The sequence below is a fragment of the Mus caroli genome, unplaced genomic scaffold (assembly GCF_978045245.1).
Source record: "Mus caroli unplaced genomic scaffold, Mus_caroli_1 scaffold_14, whole genome shotgun sequence".
NCBI lineage: Eukaryota > Metazoa > Chordata > Mammalia > Rodentia > Muridae > Mus > Mus caroli.
Window position 1 is genome coordinate 13,472,016 of NW_028227269.1, and position 12,012 is coordinate 13,484,027.

The window sequence follows — 12,012 nt, forward strand, 5'->3', positions numbered from 1 at the left end:
TGGGTTAGTGCAATTGATTTGTGATTTTAAAGCAGTGTTTCTATACATGTGTCTCTAATAAAATAAACAAAATGACCAAGCCTTGCTGTTTGTCTCTAAAAACATATCAGAAAATTTCCAAGCTATTACTTCACTTCTGTCCTCCTGTCCCCAGCAGATGAGTGATCTCCAGTTGGCTGCTATTATTCATCCTTTCCTATTTTGATCCATTTTCATTCAAGGCAGTGGTAGTCAACTATGTGAGCTGCAAGACACTTTTCTCATGGACAGGAGATAGTGAAACTGAAATACCACTGTTTTATGACGATTAGGTACAGTTAGAATGACTATTTCCAGTGAAGACACCCAAATACAACACATATAACAATAGAGGGATATGCAGTGGTAGATGGTTGGGGTAGGTGATCCATGGAAGTGAATAAAAGGTCAGCGCTAAAATCAAACCTGATGAACTGGTCTGACTAGACCATTATACCATTTGTATGTTTCCTGCCCAGCACTCTTCCATGAACACAAGTAAACAAGATTGATAGATTTGAGCGTTCATCACCCATGGGCCCCCATGATCCTTCAGTCCCTTTTGTTATCAGTTCCTATGTGCTCTACACAGCCTGTTCACTTGCTATTGCTCTGTCTGTTCTTCCAAATTCTCCTTATCACTATAAGGTATGAATGTTGGCCTTTGTGTTTGGATCTTGTATAACTAAAAGGAATGAGAAGGGTTGGTGCCTTAAGTTTATTCCCTTTGCTATAGGAAAAGTCATCTGACAAAAGCAAATTAATGGAGAAAGGTTTTTTGTTTGTTTGTTTGTTTGCTTGCTTGCTTGCTTTATTTTGTTTTGCTTTTTTTAACCCCAGGTTATAGTCTCTTATTGTGGAAAAGCCTTGGTGGTGAAATGAGAAGCAGTGTGTCCCATTATTCCCACAGTCAATAGCAGAGAGCAAAGAGTTAATAGATGCACGCTTGTGCTTAGCTTGCTCAGCTCACTTCCTCCTTTTTTCCATTCACACTAGCTAGAGAGAATGCCCCACCACAGTGCAAAGGTCTTCCCACTTCAACTATGCAACCCCCCACAGAAATGCTCACTAGCAACCTAATCTAGACAACTCTTCATTAAGACCCCTTCCTGGGCAATTCTACCTTGTGTCAAGCCAACAGTCAAAGGAGATAGCTCAGTGATTAAAAGCACTTCTGGTTCACACAGAGGACCCCAGTTTGGTTTCCAGCAGCAATTTTAGGCAGCTCATGATTGCCTGTAGTTCTCTGTCCAATAGATTTAACATACTCTTCTGGCATTCACACACACACACACACACACACACACACACACACATCAACCAAAATAACCATCATGGGGAGGGGCATTAGATAGCAGTAGTCTACCAAGCACAAAGACCCAAGTTCATTCCTCAGCACAAATCCATAAGGTAAAAGCAAATTTGTAGTCTGACACAGACCACATAATAAAATACCTAGGTAGCTTGTGAAATATGACATGGATTGAGTTGTTCATCCAGTGTAATATCTAAACTGATCGACTAGATCAAAACTTGCCTCAGAGAATTCAGCAACCAGTAAAACATAAAAGCACAGCTCCTACTTCATTGAGATGACTGATTGATAATGAATTTGATAACCTGGAATCCAAGTGGTTCTTTGCAGTGATTTTTGTCTCTTTTTCATTAATATTCTTAATTGGTACAGACAAACTTCTCTTGGGAAAATTATGAAATTATCCATTAATCTTATTTCACTAATTCTATGGTAAGTGATGATTGAACTTTCTGCAGATTAAATGCAAGTCTGAGATAAAAAAGAATGTGAAAACAAGAATACCGAGACCGAGATGGACTATTTTTCATTAATTTTAATTGGTTGCAAATTTTGCAGTCTCAAAAGTTTCTGCTCTTTGCTTCATTAAATAAGTTCTGTCATTGTTCAGCATAATTATAGCTTTGGGGGAATTTTCCCAATAAAAGCTTAGAAGGGGAATTTTAAAAGGAAGCCTAACAATTAATGATAAAATGTAGTTAATAGTTTTCAACACTCAGACCTTCTTATGTTTCTGAATAGTGTGGTTCAGTGACCTATATGGGTGGTTTTGATGGTACCTGGAATTAATTGTACAAGAGGGACAGTGTCAGGAAAAAAAAGGACAGATTTTTTATTTCTGCCTAACAATTTCTCTGTATGCCTTAATTTTTCCTGAATTCTGGGTTTATATGGCTATTCAATACATACCGTGTATATGAAGACCATCAGCAGAAGCTCCAATCTTGCCAGCTCCTTGAGTATCTGTTCAAAATCCAGATAGGAAGTCTTCTAGATCCACTGTAGAAACACGATGTGTATGTGTGTGTGTGTATCTGTGTGTGTTTAGATTCAACCTTAAGCTTTTGTAATCCTGACATTATTGTTTAGTGTCTAGGTAGTTCCCAACTTCAGATCGGTGATTTGAATTCTCTTATACTTAAGGCATGTTATCCTTTATTTAAATAGTCAACGTGTCTTTTCCTTCTTTTAGAATTTCTTTCTATCTGCTCTAGTTTCATTTCTGTTGCTGTGTTAAAATACCCTGGCAACAAGCAACTTAGACAAGCAAAGGTTTATATCATCTCACAATTCCAAGTCATAGTCCATGATGGTGAAGGATTCTCAGTGGTTGAATCAATTAGGTAGCTACTCACATCCCAACCACAGTTGGGCACCGGAGAAAGGACTGCACATGAACAAGAAGCTTGTGCTCAGCTTGGTTTCTCCATTCTTTTTTTTTTTTTTTTTTTTGGTTTTTCGAGACAGGGTTTCTCTGTGTAGTCCTGGCTGTCCTGGAACTCACTCTGTAGACCAGGCTGGCCTCGAACTCAGAAATCCGCCTGCCTCTGCCTCCCAAGTGCTGGGATTAAAGGCATGCGCCACCACGCCCGGCTACGGTTTCTCCATTCTTACATAGCACAAGACTCCCTGCCTAGGGAGTGCTGTCCCCCATTGTTGAGTCTTCTTACATAAGTTAAGGTAATAATTCTGCATTAGTATGCCCACAGGCCAACCCAGTAAACAACCCCCCACTGGGACTCTTCCCGAGTGATTCTAGGTTTGCCTCATTGACAAAGCTAATGTTCTCCCTCCCTCCCTCTCTTCCTTCCTTCCTTCCTTCCTTCCTTCCTTCCTTCCTTCCTTCCTTCCTTTCTGTATTATTTCCTTTTTATTTGCTTCCTTACTTTATTTTTGTAGTGTTAAGAATTGAACCCTGAGCTTCATACACACTAGGTAAGCACTCTACCACTAAGCTATATCTCAAGCCCTGTGTCTTCTTATATTGACCCAATGGCAGTAACTTGTGAGCTAAAGACCTACGAGATCATACATGCATTATATCTTTACATCACTCTACACTGCTTATTAAAGGCTCCATGAAATACAAAAATTTATACTATATTCTCTACATTTGGAATGAACTCAAATAGTATCATCTGACACAAGTCAAGAATTTAACACGTTTGTTAAGTAAATGGTTTTTACTAGTTTGGACAAAATACATGTGTTAATTCACTTAACAATTTTATATTAATGCCAAATCATAAGACTGTGTGCCATGCTCCTTAACTGCTGATGGATTTACAGTCTGAGAAACCCATTGTAAATTGAAAATATCACACATTGGCAATGCATGCATGGCACAATGGCTTGGGTACTCAGTGCACTTACAGCGTCACTTGCTTCCCCACCTAATCATGTTATTAAAGGGGCAATATGGCCTAGTATCATGAAAGCATGGTGCCACTTACATCAGTCTAGGAAGGGTGGGGTGGGCATTCAAACTTCAAAGCACAGTTTCTACTTTATCCCTCATAAAGTCAAAAACTGTTCAATGTAACCATTTTATGGGAGGGAAGGAGGGAGAGGGGGAGAGAGGGAGAGGGGGAGAGGGGGAGAAGGGGAGAGGGGGAGAGGGGGAGAGACGGAGAGGGGGAGAGGGGGAGAAGGGGAGAGGGGGAGAGGAGGAGAGACAGAGAGGGGGAGAGGCGGAGAGGGGGAGAGGGGGAGAGAGGGAGCATGCTCTGATTAGAGGCAGGTTTATTACTGGAAAAATGCCAAAGGCTTAGCACTCTAATGCTAAATATGTCAAACATTGCTTTTATGATCACTGTGGCTTGAGCCTCCACTTTAGGGCTCTGAGAACTCCTGCCTAAGGTCCAGCCTGGAATCTGTAAGCAGATCTAACTTAGGAAGTATCCTCAAAGCTCAGATAGTCAAGCCTAGCTAGAAGGCAGGGCACAAACCTGGTCACTAGATACAGATGTCAGTAGAGCCTGTATCCCCTTCCTGACACTGTAGCATGTGCATGAAGACAGCAGGAAAAATAGACACTTTCAAAATTCCAGTTATTAGCTCCATGCTACTCAAAGTCTTTTTCAGTCAACACCCACTGAACAGCTGCAGATAGAATTGTTACAATGAACAAATCCCCTATCAACATAAGCTGGAAAAAAAAGCTAAATCACCTTGCCCCCATACCAAACCTGAGGCTGATAGTCACTATAGTACTAGTCCTAGCTAGATCTCTCAGGATCAGAAGGATTTACTCTGATGTCTTGAATATGACCCTTAACCTCAGGGCTCAAGATGGTGGCTGAGTCACTCCCAGCAGAACAGAGAAGGGATAAAGAAGAAAGGCGAAAGGGAGCCACAGCTGACCACAAACTGTTTCTTGACATTGGCCAAACAGCAACCCGTCCTCCTTCATCTCATTGGCCAGAACTTAGTCACATAGTTGAACTCGGCCACACTAGAAGCTTGGATTACAACCTTCACCCAGACCCAACTCAAGATAGCACCAGGGATGTAGGCTCATCATGAAATACCTTGCTCTACCTTTTCCAACGACAGAGTGGCTGCTGAACTCTGCCGCCCAGCCAAGGACCAGATTTCCCATACTCTATTGCAGCCAAAAATAATTACTGTATATGAGCAGAGATGAAATGAGTACTTCCAGGCCAAGGAACTTCCAACATAGACACAGCCTCCTCCCATTTACCTTTTAACTGTTCACAGACATCCTGAATTAAGCTAGTTGTTATTATAAATATGATGGAGTTGCAATCATGTCACTGGATCTTTGAACTGCTGATTGGGGAGAGTCTCCTGTTAATTAGAGACACACTTAGGCATAATGTATGCAAGAAATAAACTTCCATTGTGCTTAAATGTTTACATTCTTAGGGATTGTTATACTTTCTATGGTAAGTTATAGGTAGGATTATAATAATATATAATGTTAATGAAAAGACCATCTCAATTTCTCATTAAACCTGGGTGTCCTTGGGATCTGCCACATTACTTACTACCATAGTAAGTTCTAAATAAAATCTGAGGGAGTTATTACTGAATACTAGATGCAGTTACATATACTATAGGAACTCAGAGGAAATAATATTTAATTTAGCCTAGGAATGTGTTACTTAACATCCAATCCAGGGGCATGTATGTTATAGTATTATGTTTTATATGAGGTGTAAATGCTCCATTGGATAAATTCTCTCATTTGTTCTGTTCTGCCTTACATATTCAAGTGGTGGTGTCGTGCCAGCCAGGCAGACACCTCATATATTCAACTCTTATATTCAAAAGGGGTGACCATGGACTCTGAGAAAATTTATGAAGAGTGACTTCAAGGAGAAAGATCAACTTACAGTAATGTGTGGCTCTTGTTCAGACCTCAAAACGCTGATTGCATGGAAAACAGAGAGGCCTTCTTCGTGCTGTCAACTAAAATACCTACACTCCATCCTACTGACAGGCAGAACATTTCCCACCTACGTGGTAGCCCAGGGCACTGATAATTCTCAATGACAAGGTGAGTTTGTAAACAATTCTCTCTCTTCATTGCTGGAACTGGTAGATGGAAGCCTGGCTCAGACTGTGACTAGCCTCACTCGTCCCTAGCCTTCCCCTTCAGCAAAACATGCTTGTCCTGACTCTGTAAAATGTCACAGTTCCTAGCATCATCCTTACCACAACACACTGTGTTAATATTTATGGTGAACACTTTTCCCCCTCCTAGGATCCATGTCTTGAAGATAGGGACTCTTTCTTATTTACCCAAGATTCCCCCAAGCTTGTGTATAGAATCCCTCACATAGTTGCTAATTTGTGTCTTGATTTTGAAAGTAGAAGAAAATAGCTACCCTGATTTAGAGGAAAACTAGAAGAGAAAGACTTATAGGATGCACAATGGAATCCTAGGGGTTCATGTGAGTCTTCAGTTAGAGCATCTTGGATTATGTTCTGGACTGGGTGGCAAGAGACTTGGACTCTGATTTCAGTTTAGTTATGAAATGACTGAGCAAGCCAGCTGTCTCAGAGTCCTTATCCCTACATGGATGAAGGAGATGTTCTCTTCAGGTCTCCCATGACCCATAATGCTTGTGTGGCATTGTTTTTTGGGAAACTACCTTCTGTATATATTTCACTTAGTTTGTTTCATTTAGTAGGGGAGATGAATTTGAACATTATCAGGCAAGATGAGGCATCCCTAATAGTAAAGGAAGGCAACCTTCTTACAGTTCCAATTACAAAATTGCCAGTGGTCGTGAACAGATGCAAAGAATGAATCATGGAGGTTGACCTGGCCTAGAGGGAGGAATGAGCATCCACTGAAACACAAGCAAATCCATCTTTACTGTAATTACTTAAAGATGCTTTTAGCCGACAAATAAAAATTACATGTATTTATTGTGCACAACAATGTTTTGAAACATGGCCACATTGACAAATGGCCAAATCAAGCCACTTGTGCTATAATTTCTGCTCATACTTTTCTTATGGTGAGAACATTTGCAGTCTACTGTCTCAGTAATTTTCGAGGTTACTTAATAACAATGCATTGTTTTTAACTACAGACACTGTTTTCTACAAAAGACTCCTGGAACTTACTATTCTTGACTGAAATTCCATATCCTTTGACCAATATGTTTTCTATAATATTCTTTCTAAATAAAGAGAAAAAAAAAAGACCTTGGCGAGTCATAGTGGCTGTAAATTAGTTCAGTGAGGCAGTAGAGCTTTTCCGAGAAATGGGACTACAAAACCACTCATTTTTCAAGGTGAGACAAAGGAAAGTGTTATTTTGAAGGTGTGGCTAGTGTGCCAAAGGCTTGTGGGTTTGGAGCTCTGACCCAGTGCAAGGATATTGAAAGGGGATGGAAATTTTAAGAGATGGGATCTGGTAAAAGGCAGTTAAGTCACTGGGCACACTGCCCTCACAAGTGACTAATGCAGCTCTCATGGGAATCTGGTTAGTTCTACCAAGAACAGGTTGTTATAAAAAGTGCAAGCCTGGCCCCCTCCCAGAATTCTGGCTTCCTGTCTCACCATGGGATTTCACTTTCATAGTCACTTCTGTCATAGCCATGTGCCATGCTCTCATGTAACCAGAAGACCCTTTCCAGCAGTCGAACAGATTGGCTGTCTGCTCTTCAACTCTTAACATCCAAAAATGTAAGACAAATCAACTGATTTTTTTTTATAAAGTAAAAATATTTAATTACTGTGACAGAAAATGGGTTAATATATAAAGATCTCCATAAATATGCCACACAACTGAATTTTGCTCTTTGGTATTTGCTGGACTCCATGAGTCCCAGGGCTCATGATAACCACAGGAGAAGAGAGTATTCTCTAGGGTTTGAGATACCTCTCTTCAGTTACCCTGCTACACCTACATGAGTGTTCTTGTTGCCACCCAGCCACAATAGACTTGCTCCTCTTCCAAGGCTCTGCTGTTCTATAGGCAATGTTTTCTTGAGTGTTCATGTATTGATCCTTGTTGAGCATTTAAAGTGGACCTCCCATACTACCCCAAGCATGATATTCAACTCCCATAGCATCTGCCTCTTCCTCTTACCATCCACAACCCATCTCTGTTCTGCCTCACCTAGGTCTACATCTTCTTCTTGATATGATACATTCAACATATAAGTCAATTGCATATGTTATTCTGATTTACCAAGAAGAATTTCTTTTCTTTTCTTCACTAATAGATCCCAGCTGCCTAAAACAGTACCTGACACACATTGATTGCCAGAAGTATCTGTTAATAAATGTTAGAATAAATGGGCTATCTACAATGTTCCACTGATTTTTAACTTATCTGGAAAATGATAGCAGTTTGTTGTGACCTCAGACAACCTGGAGAGTAGCTCATATATAATTCTTAGGTATCAGTCAAATCCAGAGCACACTGTAGACTACACTAAATTATTTGGATAAAAATGAGAATGGTAGCCAACAGAACTATAATTTGGAAAATAAATCAGAAGGAATCCTACACTATCCATTTTGGTATTTATCCACTGAACAACTGAAGATGGCAGAGTTTGGTGCACATAATCCCAGTAAAATATGAGACCATGAAACATGACCTTGATATTTGCATTGACTTCTTTGATGATCACATCGGTCATGAAACAGAGAACCTCAGCTTCCCAGATGAAGAAACAGACACAGGCAACTATCCCAAGTTCACATAGGAAAATGTGTCAAGCTGCTCCTCCTCCTGCCAGAGCTTCCAATCTCCCTGCCAAGATCTCCTAAAGACTTCCTTCCAACAGAATCTTGGGATCTTGGTGGATCTTGCACTGAAAACTCCAGAAAACAGTTAACATTTTTTATATTATCAACGTTTCTGTGTGTTTAATTTTCATAAGGCCTTGACAGTTGTGCAGAATCCTCACTTTGAAATGTTATCTAATGCTTGGTGCTCATGACTACATACTTATCCTCTTTCTACCGTTTCCACGCAGAGAGGTCTATGGGTCTCTGGAACAACTTGCCAAGAGCAGCTGCCAGCACCCCATAGTAATCAAGGCCTTGAAAGGACTCACAATCCATGGGGCCTACACTCTCACATGGTTATATTAATTAGACAACTCTTCTGCTGGCTGAGGATGAATCACAATTTTAAAAAGAAAGGGGAGAACTTTGCTTCTTTCCTCTTCTAAATAGGTGCCCCCTCCCAACTTCTATGCATTCAGAGAATCCAAACAAAACTAACCCAAATATTTCACTTACTCAATGTTACCATAGGTCATCTACAGGCCACACATTGAAGGGACAAACTGACAAGAGTGGGCAGCTTGGGATCTGGCCTAGGTAGCCATAGGGAGAAGGATGATGGCATAAAGAGAATAACATGAAGATGCAGGAGAAACAGTACACAATAGACAGTGCATCCCAGTGACATCAGCAAGCAAGAAGCAAGTTCCTGCAATGTAGAGCAATACACACCTAACAGTGTCAAGGAAACAGAAGGGTTAGAACTGGTGAGAGGGTCACAGAATCCCTCAAACACCCACCCACTATTTTAGCTCCAATCAGGTAATTGGTGGTATGTGAGCTATGTGCTTCTCATACAGGTAAAACAAAGTTCTATTTATTTTCATTACATTGTCAGTTCCTATGGAACTCATGAGTACGAGTTTCTTCCTAATCTCCCCTAGGCTCCCGGTTGCATACTCTTGAACATACAGCTCTAGTTAGTCCAGTCTTGTCTGCAGAGAAACCTAGGAGAGAGGGGCACCGATGTCAGAGAGGATGATGGATCAGACTTATATTTGACTTGATTTCTTCAGGTCTACATGCACGGTGGCTCCTGGTGATTTTGTCATGAAATCTCTTTACCCTCTAGTTGTTGGTGCTCATAGTACATTTACCTCTGATACCCCACTGTTCATTTCTAGTTTCTGTTATAATTTCTCTGTGTTTGTTACTTCTCTCATTGCTTTATCCAAATATATGAAAAGAAGCAACTTGAGAGGAAGGGTTTGGGGTTTTGGTTGTTTGGTTAGTTGGCTTGTTTTGTTTCAGGTTTGTTGTTGCTGTGGCTATTGTTGCTGCTGCTGCGGTTGCTGTTACTGTTGCTCTTGCTGCTGCTGCTGCTGCTGCTGTTGCTGTTACTGTTGTTCTTGCTGATGCTGTTGTTGTTGTTGCTGTTGTGATGGTGAGTGGTTGTTGTTGTTTTGTGATTTTTGCTTTGACTTATAGTTTGAGAGGACACATGCAGAAAAGGCATGGCAACTTTGATGTCAGGACTATGCATTTGGGACTTACTGCTTCAAATCTTGATGAAACAAGAAGGAAAGAGACAGGATGTGGGCCAGATTACCAAAGCTTAAGATCCAACTCTTAGTAATCCATTTTTCCTGGGAAGCTGTACCTCCTAGGGTAGTGGTTCTCAACCTTCCAATGTTGTGACATTTTAATACAGTTGCTTATGCTGTGGTGACTCCCAACCATAAAATTATTTTGTTGCTACCTCATAACTGTAAATTTGTTATTGTTACATATCATAATGCAAATATCTGATATGCAGGATATCTGACATGTGACTCCTGTGAAATGGGCATTCTACCTCCAAAGGGGTTGTGACCTACAAGTTGCTGTAAAAGTTCCACAACCTTCCAAAAGCAGTGCCATTATCTTGTAAGAGACATTTCATGTTCAAAGCACAGCACTCTTCACCCACATCTGTCCAGGCCCTGAGGTTTTACAAGAACTCTTAAAGTGCCAGAAATATGCTTTCTCCAAGTAATGATATCTTTCATGCTACAGTTCACCTTGAAGGATGATAAAGATTTCTATTCCCAGGTATCCCACCATATGACATTGGAGAATGGTCAAAAATTCATAATCTTCATTAGCCACACTGATACAGGAGGCAAAACCCAGCTACCACCTCATAAGGTACAAGCATCCATGTCTCCTGCCCTTCATAGGAAGTTTTATCCCAAGAGTTTATATTTTAGTCTTAGATAGTCTCTATCATATGTTTCAACAAAGAGTCTCTTATTGAAGAAAAAAAAAAAAAAAGAACTCTGGGGCTGTTGAGACTGCTCAGCTGGCAAGAGCTCTAGGCGCTCGCTCATCTAGAAGACCCTGTTTTGAGTCTTAGCGGCCACATGATAGCTCACGTTGTCTTTAACGTCAGTTGTAAGGGATATGATACCCTTTTCTCACCTCTGAGAGCATCAGACATATATATGGTACATATATATTATAAGTGGACCCAACATCCATACAATAAAATAGAATAAAAATAAGTTCTAAAGTAACACTGCATAACCTACCCAGAGAGCGAAGAATTCCAAAGTCAGTGGAAATGTATTTTCACAGCAATAAAAATTTCCTCAATATTAAATTTAAAAATTTTTTAAAGAATTCAAAAAAAAAAAAAAAAGGATACACACACACACAAAGATTTGCTGAATGACGTTTGTAAGGAGTATTGATATTGCTCTTCTCAAAGGCACTGTTCTCAGTACAGAAGTTCCCACATCTGGATATTGTCTCTACTGTCCACTCATCTGTAATCCTCCTTGAAGAGCCCTGCCTCCAGGCATGTGGGTCACTTGTCAGCTCACCAGGAATTCGCAGCTTGAACCTGCTGACAAGGTAACACAGGATGGAGTCAACACACTTATGTGGCAGTGTTTCATAACGGGAGTGCCATTCCTCCTGCTCTTCCTAAATCTCCAGGTATTACAAAATGGCTGAGAACATTTTTTATCTTCCTGGGTGGTGCTACTGACATTTGGCATGACACAGGCTGCTAAACAGCCCAAATTGCACAGAACACCTCCCTAATGGGAAGGTTTATCTACTCCACAGTACCAGCAGTGCAATTTTGAGTACCTGAGCTCTCTAGCCACATCATTCATAGACAATATCATAGATTTATTGGGTGTATTTATTTCCTAAGCCAGTCATCTGAATTTGTGGCAGAAGTAAAAATACAATTACAGGATTTACTTTGATAAACTAGCATTGAGCTGAAAATTCAGTAGCTGGGTCAATACAGTCTCTTCTTAGAGAGAATGGGTGATTGGTAATCAGTTTGGACTGGGACCCACTGTATTCCTCCTCCTCTTCCTCCCCCCACCCATCCTTACACTCCTCATCCTTGTGTTCTCCCTCCCCCAAAGAGACTTTACCCTCCAGTGTGATCCTGGTGAAAA

General features: G+C 40.6%; 1 long non-coding RNA gene across 1 annotated transcript in view; it reads left to right on the forward strand.

Moving 5' to 3' along the window:
* Window positions 1-12,012, forward strand: part of LOC115032765 (uncharacterized) — a 56,513-nt gene that overhangs the window by 10,717 nt on the left and 33,784 nt on the right. Inside the window, exon 2 of the long non-coding RNA XR_003838385.2 lies at window positions 5,630-5,855. This is a non-coding gene — a long non-coding RNA (uncharacterized LOC115032765). The remainder of the gene's footprint in view (window positions 1-5,629; window positions 5,856-12,012) is intronic.